This window comes from Lagenorhynchus albirostris, chromosome 2 (assembly GCF_949774975.1).
Source record: "Lagenorhynchus albirostris chromosome 2, mLagAlb1.1, whole genome shotgun sequence".
Taxonomy (NCBI): domain Eukaryota; kingdom Metazoa; phylum Chordata; class Mammalia; order Artiodactyla; family Delphinidae; genus Lagenorhynchus; species Lagenorhynchus albirostris.
In genome coordinates, this window is record NC_083096.1 from 98,634,792 (window position 1) to 98,648,416 (window position 13,625).

Below are 13,625 nucleotides of genomic sequence, written 5' to 3' on the forward strand. Positions count from 1 at the left end.
ACTCACTCGAAATTTCTTTTTTTTCAAAAACAGCTTTATGGAGATATAATTCGCATACCATATAATTTACCCATTAAAGTGGATTTTTAGTATATTCAGTGTTCATCCTTCACCACAATCAATTTTAGGGCATTTGTATTACTTCAAAAAGAAACCCATGCCCCTTTGCCATCACCCCCAATCTTCTTGCACCCATAGCTCTAGGCAACCACTAATGTACTTTCTGTCTCTATAGATTTGCCTATTCTGAACATTTCCTATAAATGGAAGTGTACAATATATGGCCTTTTGTTTCTGACTTTTATTAAGCAAAATGTTTTTCAGGTTCATTCATGTTGTAGCATAATTTGGGACTTTTCTGTGGCCAAATAATATTCCATTGTCTGAACACACCATATCTTATTTATCTATTCGTCAGTCGAAGGGTATTTCAGTTATTTTCACTTTTGGGCTATTAAAAATAATGTCGATGTGAATATCATTCAAAGTTTCTAGTCCATCTTTTCATTTTTCTACTCAGGACTTCCACTTCCCCATTTCTAAGTCCAGAGCTAGGAGAGCATTAGAACAGTCTAATGATCGTAATTCATACTGAGGGTAGGTGACTAAGGTACTAACTGCATTTTAAAAGAGGAGCGTTATAACTCAAGTAAGCTTCAAACTAGGGAGATGGTTGCAGGTAGTTCTTTTTGAGAAATGAAGTCTTCCCGGTGCCTTTTTCTTATACTGGCTGCCACCTGTCACTTTTCTCTCCACACCCACAAAATTCCCAAAGAAGCAGTTTAGCAGTCATTTCTGAAAAGCTGCAGATCCTTTCAACAGTTCTGGGTTTAATCCTTTCTCATTTTCTTCCTGTCACATTTTATTTTTCTTCTCTATTATAATTTTTTTTTGGGTAAAGATTATTATTCTGAATCTTGTCATTACCCATAATTGCAATATCTCCATAATCTCTTCCCACTCTATGACCATTACTTCCTATCTTCTAGCTCCCTCCTTCTAGAACGATGATTCCAACAATTTGATTCCACTTAGATCTGCAACCCACTGATCTTACTACCTTTTCGCTGTCACCCTCCTGATGTCCTCTCTTCACTCTTGACCAAGCTTGAATTCCATTTGCAATCAGTATAGTCACTCTCGTGCATATACCCTCAATTCCCTTGCCTGTTTTGGCTTCAGTGTTCGTCCTCGCAAAAGCCACTAAATCCATCTGTCTATTACACACCTACACCAATCCATCAGAATATGACGAGAAAAACAAAAACCCTTGCCTCACTATATAATTTGCACAGATTTATCCCACTGTAAATTGATGACTGTCTACTTCAGCTGGGCCTCTGTTGCTGTATACTTCATCCTTAATGCTGCCTGGAAATGGTTTCCCTAGTCTATTGGCTTTCCCAGTTTTCTAGCTAATTTTTTCACATCTCTCCTCAAACCTCAAATACCTCCTCCATCATCCTCAATCGCAACTGAAAGAAAATTCCCCAGCCTCCAACCCCCATTTTTACCCATCTGCAGCAACCGCATCCTTTAGCTCCACCCTCTGCACTTGTTTCTATTGTTTCTCCTTAGAGTGAAAGCTATCTTTCTACTTGTGTGCTAGATCCCACCTTTTACCAGCCAAAGATCGTTGCCCCAACAATTCTCCCCTCTCTCTCCTGCTTCCTCAATTTTTCACTTTCTTGGAACTTTATTACCAATACACAAATATGTTATTTATTATATTTTCTATCTTGAAACAAATAATGAAAACCAAAGCTTTCTACTGACTCCACTATCCTTCCCAGTTACCACTCTACTTCTTTGCTTTCCTTTGCAGCAAAACTCTTTGAAATAGTTGCATCTATCCACCACCTTCTTGAAATCTCCACTAAAAGAGCTAATCAATATCACAAACAATATATCCAAAATGGAATATCTGATCCTCACGCCTGCAATACTTCTTCTCCATTTGTCTCCATCTCAGTTGATGCCAACACCACCCTTTTCATTGCTCAGAGCCAAGTTCCTAGAGGTACCTCTGATCTTCTCTTTCTCTCTTGCCCCACAGCCAGTCAGAAAATCTCATTTGCCCTGCTTTTAAACTCTGTGCTTTATCTGATCAATTCTTATCATCTCTATCATTAGCACCCTGGTACAAGCCCACTGTTGTCTCTCACCCCCTAGTTGGTCTCCTTGCTTCCATCCTTGCTTCTTATCATTTGTTTCAACAAGGACTGATCCTTGTAAAGCCTAAGTCAGATCATGTCACTTTTCTACATATAACCCAGAGTGTAAAAGCCAAAATACTAGTAACAGCCTACACAACCCTGCACGAAGGACCCCTATTAATCTCTGACCTCGTCTTCTATTGCTTTTCCCTTCCTACTCACAAAGCTGATGTGCTCTACCTCAGGACCTTTGCATGGGCCTCTGCCTGGAATCATCTTCCCCTAGAAACCCCCATGGCCAGCTCTTTCAATTGCTGAAAGCCTTTCAAACATCACCTTCTCAATTATGTACACCTGAGTCACCCTATTTAAACTTGTATTAAAAAAAATAAAATTGTATAGCATCTCCACCCTGGTGGTCTCACCCTGTTCTGTTTTTGTATAGTGTTTGCCACCTTCTAAAATACAATGTATATATAATTTTGCTGTTTTTTACTTTATTTATTTATTTATTTTTGCTGTACGCGGGCCTCTCACCGTTGTGACCTCTCCTGTGGCGGAGCACAGGCTCCAGACGCGCAGGCTCCGCGGCCGTGGCTCACGGGCCCAGCCGCTCGGCGGCATGTAGGATCTTCCCGGACTGGGGCACGAACCCGTGTCCCCTGTATCGGCAGGCGGACTCTCAACCACTGTGCCACCAGGGAAGCCCTGCTGTTTTTTTTTTTTTTTTTTAACAGCTTTATTGGGGTATAATTGCTTTACAATGGTGTGTTAGTTTCTGCTTTATAACAAAGTGAATCAGTTATACATATACATATGTTCCCATATCTCTTCCCTCTTGCGTCTCCCTCCCTCCCACCCTCCCTATCCCACCCCTCCAGGCGGTCACAAAGCACCGAGCCGATATCCCTGTGCCATGCGGCTGCTTCCCACTAGCTATCTACCTTACGTTTGTTAGTGTATATATGTCCATGCCTCTCTCTCGCCCTGTCACAGCTCGCCCTTCCCCCTCCCCATATCCTCAAGTCCGTTCTCCAGTAGGTCTGTGTCTTTATTCCTGTCTTACCCCTAGGTTCTTCATGACATTTTTTTCCTTAAATTCCATATATATGTGTTAGCATACGGTATTTGTCTTTTTCTTTCTGACTTACTTCACTCTGTATGACAGACTCTAGGTCTATCCACCTCATTACAAATAGCTCAATTTCGTTTCTTTTTATGGCTGAGTAATATTCCATTGTATATATGTGCCACATCTTCTTTATCCATTCATCCGATGATGGACACTTAGGTTGTTTCCATCTCCGGGCTATTGTAAATAGAGCTGCAATGAAAATTTTGGTACATGACTCTTTTTGAATTTTGGTTTTCTCAGGGTATATGCCCAGTAGTGGGATTGCTGGGTCATATGGTAGTTCTATTTGTAGTTTTTTTTTTTTTTAACATCTTTATTGGGATATAATTGCTTTACAATGGTGTGTTAGTTTCTGCTTTATAACAAAGTGAATCAGTCATACATAAACATATGTTCCCATATGTCTTCCCTCTTGCGTCTCCCTCCCTCCCACCCTCCCTATCCCACCCCTCCAGGCTGTCACAAAGCACCGAGCCGATATCCCTGTGCCATGCGGCTGCTTCCCACTAGCTATCTACCTTACTACGTTTGTTAGTGTGTATATGCCCATGACTCTCTCTCGCCCTGTCACAGCTCACCCTTCCCCCTCCCCATAACCTCAAGTCCGTTCTCTAGGAGGTCTGCGTCTTTATTCCTGCTTTACCCCAGGTTCTTCATAACATTTTTTTTTCTTAAATTCCATATATTTGTGTTAGCATACGGTATTTGTCTTTTTCTTTCTGACTTACTTCACTCTGTATGACAGACTCTAGGTCTATCCACCTTATTACAAATAGCTCAATTTCGTTTCTTTTTATGGCTGAGTAATATTCCATTGTATATATGTACCACATCTTCTTTATCCATTCATCCGATGATGGGCACTTAGGTTGTTTCCATCTCCGGGCTATTGTAAATAGAGCTGCAATGAACATTTTGGTACATGACTCTTTTTGAATTTTGGTTTTCTCAGGGTATATGCCCAGTAGTGGGATTGCTGGGTCATATGGTAGTTCTATTTGTAGTTTTTTAAGGAACCTCCATACTGTTCTCCATAGTGGCTGAACCAATTCACATTCCCACCAGCAGTGCAAGAGTGTTCCCTTTTCTCCACACCCTCTCCAGCATTTATTGTTTCTAGATTTTTTGATGATGGGCATTCTGACTGGTGTGAGATGATATCTCATTGTAGTTTTGATTTGCATTTCTCTAATGATTCATGATGTTGAGCATTCTTTCATGTGTTTGTTGGCAGTCTGTATATCTTCTTTGGAGAAATATCTATTTCGGTCTTCTGCCCATTTTTGGATTGGGTTGTTTGTTTTTTTGTTATTGAGCTGCATGAGCTGCTTGTAAATTTTGGAGATTAATCCTTTGTCAGTTGCTTCATTTGCAAATATTTTCTCCCATTCTGAGGGTTGTCTTTTGGTCTTGTTTATGGTTTCCTTTGCTGTGCAAAAGCTTTTAAGTTTCATTAGGTCCCATTTGTTTACCTGCTGTTTTTTAATGTTTATTTTTTACTCTGTCTCTTTCCACTACAGTGTGAGCTCCATGAAGCCTGGGATTTTTTTCTGTTTTATGCATAGCATTTAGGTGCTCAATTAATATTTGATCAATGAATTAATCTGAGAAGTAGAGAAATGCATCCAGTATAGCCTAATAAATTTAACAATCAAATTGCTCTGTGTGAAATATCAATTTTCTTTGAAAGTTTGGTACTTGAATCATATATTAAATCTGAAACTTATTTTTAAAAGATATATATATATAAGTATACCTACTTATCTTTATCACCCCCATTACCTCTCCTGTCATAAGGTTTCATTGAAATGGTTGCTATTTTGAGTTTGCTATAGAGAAATATTTGTTTTAGCCTACATTATATTTAAAAGCAACATTCTTTTGATAACTGAAACCTAAAATCATTCGTTTTAAAAAGAGAAGTTTGAAGCCATGGTATTAGCTTTGTGTCCTGGAATTTGGCGTTGAGGACTCCCCGGAATTCTCCAACTGCTGAGACCTAGCTGAGAGCTAAGAATAGTGCAGAACATAAACTTCTATAGAGGCAACTGTGAAAGGAATTTTTAGAAGCAGTGTGAGACTACAGCATTGTCAAAGAGTTTGGGAAATGGCAGTCTTTAATTGTCAAACAGTACAGAGTTTTAGTTATATATTTTATTATCCGAAATTTGTAAGGAAATCTGTGGAAAGCTCGTAGGACTCTGCCTCACAGTTTCATTAATTCTCTATTCATTCATATCTTATTTAACATTATTATGAGGGAACATAGGGTAAGGTCTATATTTGGTAAAAGGCATGTTGTTATTGCCACTTTTTAAAATTTATTTATTTATTTTTTAACTTTATTTTTGGCTGTGTTGGGTCTTAGTTCCGGCACATGGAATCTTCGTTGAGGCATGCGGGATCTATCACTGCGGCGTGGGCTTCTCTCTAGTTGTGACGTGCAAGCTCCAGAGTGCATGGGCTCTGTAGTTTGCAGCATGTGGGCTCTCTAGTTGAGGTGCGCGAGCTTGGTAGTTGTGGCACGCGGGCTTAGCTGTCCTGCAGCATGTGGGATCTTAGTTCCCTGGCCAGGGATCGAACCCACATCCCCTGCATTGTAAGGTGGATTCTTTACCACTGGACCACCAGGGAAGTCCCTATTGCCACGTTTTATGGAGTACCTTCAAGGCACCCCAGAAATGCATGTGGCAATTTTATTTGACATTGGATTATAATTTGTTGAATTCACTTTAGACCTGGGATCCTCATTTTTGTTTGTAACCTTCCAGGGTACATTCAAGGACAGTCTAGTAGAATCTGGGAAACGAAATGATGCTGGTTTTGGTTTTCCTGTATTTGCCCTTCCAGCATTCTTATTTCCCCTTTCAGCATCTTAATCCTCATGGCCAGTTTGGTCATGGGGAATACCACAGAGCTCTGCCCTCCTCAGGAAATTGTTATTTCCTGTCCCTACCTGGCTCCTTCCCCTTCAGTGGAAACCTGTTCTTAACCGACTGCTTGCTGGGGGAAAAAATCTAGTCTACAGTTTTGTTTTGGTAAAATAAGGAAATTGGTCTAGATGACATCCAAGATCTCTTCCTGCTCTAGAATCTTGTGATTCTATGATCCTCTCTTTTCTGGGCACAATGAAAACTACTGATTATAAACTTTCTCGAGAAAACTTCCATTTTCACCATGTTTGTGGAATTATTCTTTTTGTTTTGTTATCTCTCTCTCTAAGGAATATTATTTGGACCTAAACTAGTATTCTGCCAATAGCACATTTCATAGAAGACAGGTCAGTCTCAGGCCCAGTTTCTAGGTGCTTGGATTTCAAGCTCCTAACTGGGACTGCTGGGCAGTTTGGTGGAAAGATGCTGGTGTGTTTCCCACTCTTGGTAAAGGCATTGTTTCACAGCCACTCTGCATGTGCTTCTCCACTTTTGGACTCAGCATGGACCACTGAGTCCTCGATAGTATCATTTATTAAAAGGTGTAATATTGTTAGTACTATGATAGTTTTCTAGTCTCAGTCCTTGCAAGCGGTCCACGTGAGAGCACACTATGGACTAGAAAGAAGTAAGTGAGAGCGTCTATCCCAAAACAGACTGGCCTCTGCTGAGATTAATTGTTGGCAAACTCTCTCTAAGATCCTTGACTATAAAGCCCTCTGGGGAATGCAAAAGATTACACTCATTACCCTGATGAAAAGCCGAGGTAATTTTGTCTGGATCTGACCCTCTGGTTCCAGGGAGTCTAACTATTCCAGTCCTGTCGCTTAGATGACACACCGTAATGATGACATCGAGAACGTGATCAGCTGCTTATCAGGTGCTGGCCCCCTGGCATTTCCTTTCCAGCTCACAGATAGTCCCCTGGAATTTAAACACCTTCTGAAACAGGGGTCCTTCCATCTCTTGTCAGTCATCCCTGCTTTGTAGCTGGTCAGTCACTGTCCCCAGAGGGTGAGAGGACAGACAGCCTCAGACACATGAATCCACAGTGAGCCCTGTGGAGCCACGGGGGAGAGGAAAGAGCAACAGGTGCTGGCACCCGGGACACAGGCAGGAAAATACTCTCAGAGTGAGGGCTTAGGGGAATTCAGCACACTACCTGCAGAGCAAACTCATTAAGTTTCATGTTCTTTTCCAGAGCTTTCTTCTTTGTTTCTGTATGACTGGCAGACAACCACAGTCACACTTGATTATAGTATTGTTTTCTTCGTTATTAAGGAAGCTTTATTACTGAAACCCGGTGAAATATTATAAAGAAAATAGTCGTGATGTGTCACTAAAGAGCCCCAATGAAGGCAAATAAAGTCTTAATAAAAGAGAAGTGATGATCTAGATCAAGGTTTCTCAACACGAAATAGTGCTGTCTCTGTGATACAGAATGAAATTGGAAGGCAGCGGGGAAAGAATTTGGAATATAGATTTTTAGTTAAACTATGGTTTCAGCCCAAGGGTAAACGTGGGGAGTTGAGTTTAATTAGAACTGAAATGACTTTGGCAGCATCCACTTAGGTCACAGCTGTCAAAGGGCCTGGAAAGTTCCTAAAATCCTCCCCGCCCCCAAACGGTTAATCCTCAGGAAGGAGGCTTGTTGAATCATTACTGCTAGGGATGAGATGGTACTTTACAAATAAAGGAGGCCTGTTTGAAAGGCAGCGTGTACAGCACAGCATTGTAGCCCTGAATGCTCACCCATCAAGATTTCTTTGAGGAAACTTGCTTCATCCGAGTCCCGTTTATGGTTTCTTACGGCAGAGATACTTGGCGTACTCTTAGGAGTTCAGAGTTTCACTGATGTACACCAACAGGCAGAACTTGAGCGAAGTTTAGAAGATAGGGTAAGAAAAGGGATTTGTATGTTAAAGTGTCAGCACAGAAAATACATGTAGTATATTAGTTGTATTTTATCCTTTGTGATTCCATCCCTCATTCTACAACACTAGAACTTTTTTTAAAAACACAATTTTTTCTTTTTCTTGACAAAAGTTGCCTTGCCCTGATTTGCTCACTCCATCAGAAAAGCCCTATTTATAACACATGTAGCTTAGTGTGGACTGGAAATCCTGACTCATCCATTCTCACTTTTAATAACTGCCTAGACTGAATATTTGCCTCTTGACAGTGCTCAGTCTTTGCTCTGGGAAAGGGATAGTGAGCAAATTTTGGTTCTAAGGCGCTAGCAAGGGCTAGAAATCATTTTGAAAGCAATAATATGCTTAGCCTGTGTCTCTAAGAAGTTTTTCACCCCTTGAGATGTATTCGTGAATGTAAAATAATAGTGGTGTTAACATTTAGTGAGAACTTGCTTTGCCCCAGATGGTGTGAATGCTTCACACTTAATTTTCAGAACAACCCAGTGAGCTGAGTCCTATTAGCAACACCTCAGTGGAAGGGCTGAATGGCTAGTGCTCTGGGTTTAATGCACGGACCAAGAGTAAGAGGAGGGGAGATTGATTCTGAACATCATGTGGTGGATGACCCTTTGGATATAGTTCCCCTGGCACAAGGTTCTGTTCTGGGGACAATGGCTAAGCATGTGAGGATTAAAGAAGTATAAGTTTGAGATGTAAGGGTGGGGAAGCACTATGGCCATGACTGAGATCTGGTCCAGTAAAGATGTCACCTTAGCAGTGGGTAGTGTCTTTTAGATAGTGCAGGGACTCTGACAGTGAACCAACCTATGGTGCTAGTGGACTAATGGGCTTTTCCATTCTCTTCTTCTCTTAGCATTTAGAAGAACAAATGATCCCTGAATTGAATTGTGAAAGCTCTTAGAATTCTTGGACAATTCAGCGTTAGGATGGGTTGCCATTTTTAGGAGAGAGATGCTAGACTTCCTGCTAGGGCAGATACAGTTTCTAGCAACAAGTTGGAAAGGTAAAGGAAGTGTGACTATATTTATGCCAGAAGCTGGAAGAGGGTCTTATCTCTATGAATATCCATTTCTATGGGTCACTGCCTTGTCCAGAAATCTCCAGTGACTTCCCATTACATATGGCATCAAACTTAAATTCCTCACGCCAGCCACCAATGTACTTCACCTCTAGATGTTCTTTTGGGATCCAATGGACCTTCTGAATACAAGTACAGATCTTCCTCAATTTATGGTGGGGTTATGTACTGATAAACGGATCGTCAACTGAAAATACCGTAAGTTGAAAATGGATTTAATACACCTAACCTACCGAACATCGTAGCTTAACCTAGCTTACCTTAAATGGACTCAGAACATTCATATTAGTCTACCCTTAGATAAATCATCTAACACAAAGCCTATTTTATAGTAAAATGTTAATATATCATGAAATTTATTGAATAAGGTACTGAAAGTGAGAAACAGAATGGTTGTATGGGTACAGAATGGTGGTTAAGTGTGTTGGTTGTTTATTCTCGTGATCGTGGGCTGACCAGCAACTGTGGCTCGATGACTGCCGAGCATCAGGAAGGAGTATCTACTGCATACGGCTAGCGTGGGAAAAAATCAAGATTTCACAATTTGAAATATGGCTTCTACTGAATGTGTATCACTTTTGCACCATCATGAAGTTGAAAGATTGTTAAGTAAAACCGTTGTAAGTCATGTAGTCTCATTTCTGTTTCCGAAATATGCTGTGCTTCCCTACTTGAAGCTTTGCTCAAGATTTCTTCTGTACCTTCAAAAGGAATAACTTCTCCCCTCTCACTATCCATATTAAGCTCCTCCACTAAAACCCCCTGCTCTTTGTGAAGTTTTTCTCTAGTGCCAGCAAATCTCTTCCCTCTCTAAATTCCTGTTGCCTTTGCTATCCACATTGTTCCTTTGTTTCCATGAGAATAAAGTGCTAGTTATCATTAATTACCTACTTTGCATATTTATATCTTTTCTTTTTAACAAAGCTTTACATTCTGAGAGGATAGGACTACAGGACTAATATTTCTTTTGTATTCTCCATGTGGCAACTTTGATCAAAGGGGGGAAAGCTATGCATTGAATCGGAAGACCTGGATTTCAGTCGTGGCTCTGCCATTTCCTAATTGTGACCTTAGTTGACTTTTTCAAGCCTCAGCTTCTTCATCTATAAAATGAAGTTAATGGTCACTATCTGACAGGGTTACTGTGAAAATGAAACATGATAGGGTATGTGAAAGTAAGTGTGCAAAGACCAAACACATGTAAATTATTAAGAATATTTGCTCGTAAAGTCTTTTTAAAGTGAGTAACTGTTATGCAAGCATACTTTTCTAATGCAGGAATTTATGCCATTCCAGTAGCTTTATTAGGGATGGCAGAATATCTTAGCATACTTAGTCTTCATTTTAAACTTCTCGGTGAAAACCATGACCTTCCTTCTAAGCAACATTTGTTTTCTTAGGCAGCCTGGCCCCTGTTGTCAGCATCACACCAGAGGTGTGCTATCAATCACCTTCAAGTCTTTCCCCTGCTGACCTCCTTCATGTCCAGTTTTGCTGTATTTTTCTCTATTGCTGCATAACAAATCACTCTAAAATGTAATGCCATGAAAGAATCATTTATTATTTCTCATTGTTTGGTGGAATTTAGGAGCATCTCATGACATTGCAATCAGATGTCAGGTGTGGCTCCCATCATGTGAGGGTTTAACAGGGGCTGGAGGATGGTTTAGTCACATAGCTGTTGCCCATGCACCTCAGTTCCTCTCCACGTGGGCCTCTCCATGGGCTGCTTGAGTTTCCTCATGGTATCGTAGAGGAGGAAAATCTCTTTTCCTTCTAAGTTCTAAGCCATATCAGAGATGTGCTATCTATCAGTTTCTAAGTTCTAGGCTGGGTCCCCTGTAACAAAAGACAGATTAACAAGAGAAAAACAAACAGAAGTTTATTAACATGTATATTGTTGGGGAGAAAATTTTTTTTTCCGCCTACCTGTCTAGGTTCTTTGGCTGTTCTAAAAATCAAACTGACATAAGAGAGATTAATAGGAGAAAAACAAATTTAATTACATATATACAGGGACCCCCAAAGACAATGAGACCTAAGGGCAGGTCTGGCCGTTAAGGCTAATATGTTCTCTTGAGATAAGGAACAGGATAGGGGCCTGGGGCTTCAAAGGGGAGGAGGCCAATTCACAGGACAATAAGAAAAACAGATGTTTGGTAATTAGATGTTTGCCTTGCCATCTAGATAGGTCATTCAGATAAGAAGTTCTCTCTGGTAATAACTCTATTTCTGGGTTAGGCCCCCATCTAAATTCTTTTAGGTGGTTAAGGAGAGGTAAATTTTTTCTTGAGTCTGCTGGGTCTTGATTCCTTTCAGCTGAAAACAGTCTACATGCCAAAGTGGCACATTTTGGGAAGGCTCATTCTGAACTCATTCAATATCTCATATATACATGGGAGAAATTTAGGGGTGAGTAATTCAGAGGTGGTTAGGATTGGGGCTTACATACCATCTTCAGCTAAAACAAAGAAAAAGGGACAGGCAAGTTATGGGAGGGAAGGAAAAGCACAGTAAGCAAGGGTAAGGTTTTTATGCAGATGTAAGTGTCTTCTCCACTGACAAGTCTTTTGCCATTTAGAGTATCCTTTTCTTCCTGGTACAAATAGGGAGATGTCTTTACAAATTGTGATTTTCTTTAAAAATATAAACTTCCCTTAAAAAAGGGTAACTTCTGTTCTGTTTTTAGAGCTTCTCCCGTGTCTGCTGTTTACCAAAATAATTCTTATGGCAAAGAGGCATATTTTGGGGAGGCATATTCTGGTCTCCTACATTGTGACAGTTGGCTTCCCCCAGTGCAAATGAATGAAGAGACCACCACAGAAGCTGAAATGCTTTATATGACCTAGTCTTAGAAGTCACACACTGTTACTTCTGCCATATTGTAGTGGTCACACAGGGACAGACCTTATTCTTTATAAGGGGGGTGGCTATGCAAGGCCTGAATATGTGGAGGTGAGCATCATCAGAGGCCATCTTTGAGACTGGTCACCATGGTCCACCTTCTGGTCCCCAGTGGAAATATACTGATGGCTAGTGGGAAGCTGCTGCATGGCACAGGGAGATCAACTCGATGCTTTGTGACGACCTAGAGGGGTGGGATAGGGAGGGTGGGAGGGAGGCTCAAGATGGAGGGGATAAGGGGATGTATGTATACGTATAGCTGATTCACTTTGTTATACAGCAGAAACTAACACAACATTGTAAAGCAATTATACTCCAATAAAGATGTAAAAAAAAAAGAGAAATATACTGATCACATTCCACAAGACCCCCAAAACTCATGCCATTGCAATATCAGCTCAAAGACCAAAACTGCAACATCTAAGTCATATCTGGGCACACCTTGAACATTGTTCCTCTAGATCTGGAAACCTGTGAACAAGTTTCTGTCCCCTACAGTGCCCAGTACCCAACAGTCATTAAGAAAACACAGGATAATCGCATCCAAACTCTTCAAAAAGGGAGAAAACAGGAAACACACAGAGCCAGTGGTCTATGGCACTTTGGCAGATAGCCAGGTGCACATTGCCAATTCCTTGATGAGTGCTCAACTCTACTGCCTGGGAAGGATTCTCCAAGACTCTGGGTGCTTGATTCTACCGTCTGAGTCTTCCTTCCTTTTTTATAAGAAATGGCCAGTATTTGCACCCGAGTGGTTTTCTCAACCTGCTTCTTGCCCATAGTGGTTCAGGGAACCAGAGCCCTCTCATTTTGTACTGTGTCAGTCCTTTAAATCCAAGAAGACATAATTCTTTTTCAAATTTTGTGGGTTTTTAGTGAATCCATTTATAATCCACTCCGTTAGACAAAAGGCACACGTACATATCTTTTCAAGACAGGCCTCTCTTCACCTGGATCTTCCTGTGAGGCTACTGAGAGACATCACCTTGAAGGGTCTTAGAGGGATTTTTGTTTAAAGGAGTGAATTTTTGAGACTTAGACCTTAGAAGGTGTAAGTCTGACTGAATAGTTTTCTCAGGTACTGCCTTAGATCTTTCTAAGGTCTTAAGAAAGGATCTTATAATTCTTCACTGTATTTGATCTCTGTTCTGAAGTCATTTCTTAATTTGAGAAGCTTGGAAGGGCTGAGAATGAGAAGGTTTCATTTTTGAACTCAGCAAGTCTTGGCTTCTTTATACACTTAACTGTTGTTCGTCAGCTCATCTCTCCTTTTACATTTTACTATGAGGGGCAAAAAGAAGCCAGGTGGCACTTTTAGCACCCTGCCTGGAAATCTCCTTAGCTAGATCATCTAGTTCATCAGGTACATCTTCTACTTTGCCCATCACTGCGGACAGCAGACTACTAAATTTCCTGCCACTCCATAATAAAGATACTCTTTTCTCCAGCTTTCAAAAACATTTTCCACCTTCCCTTTTCTTTTTT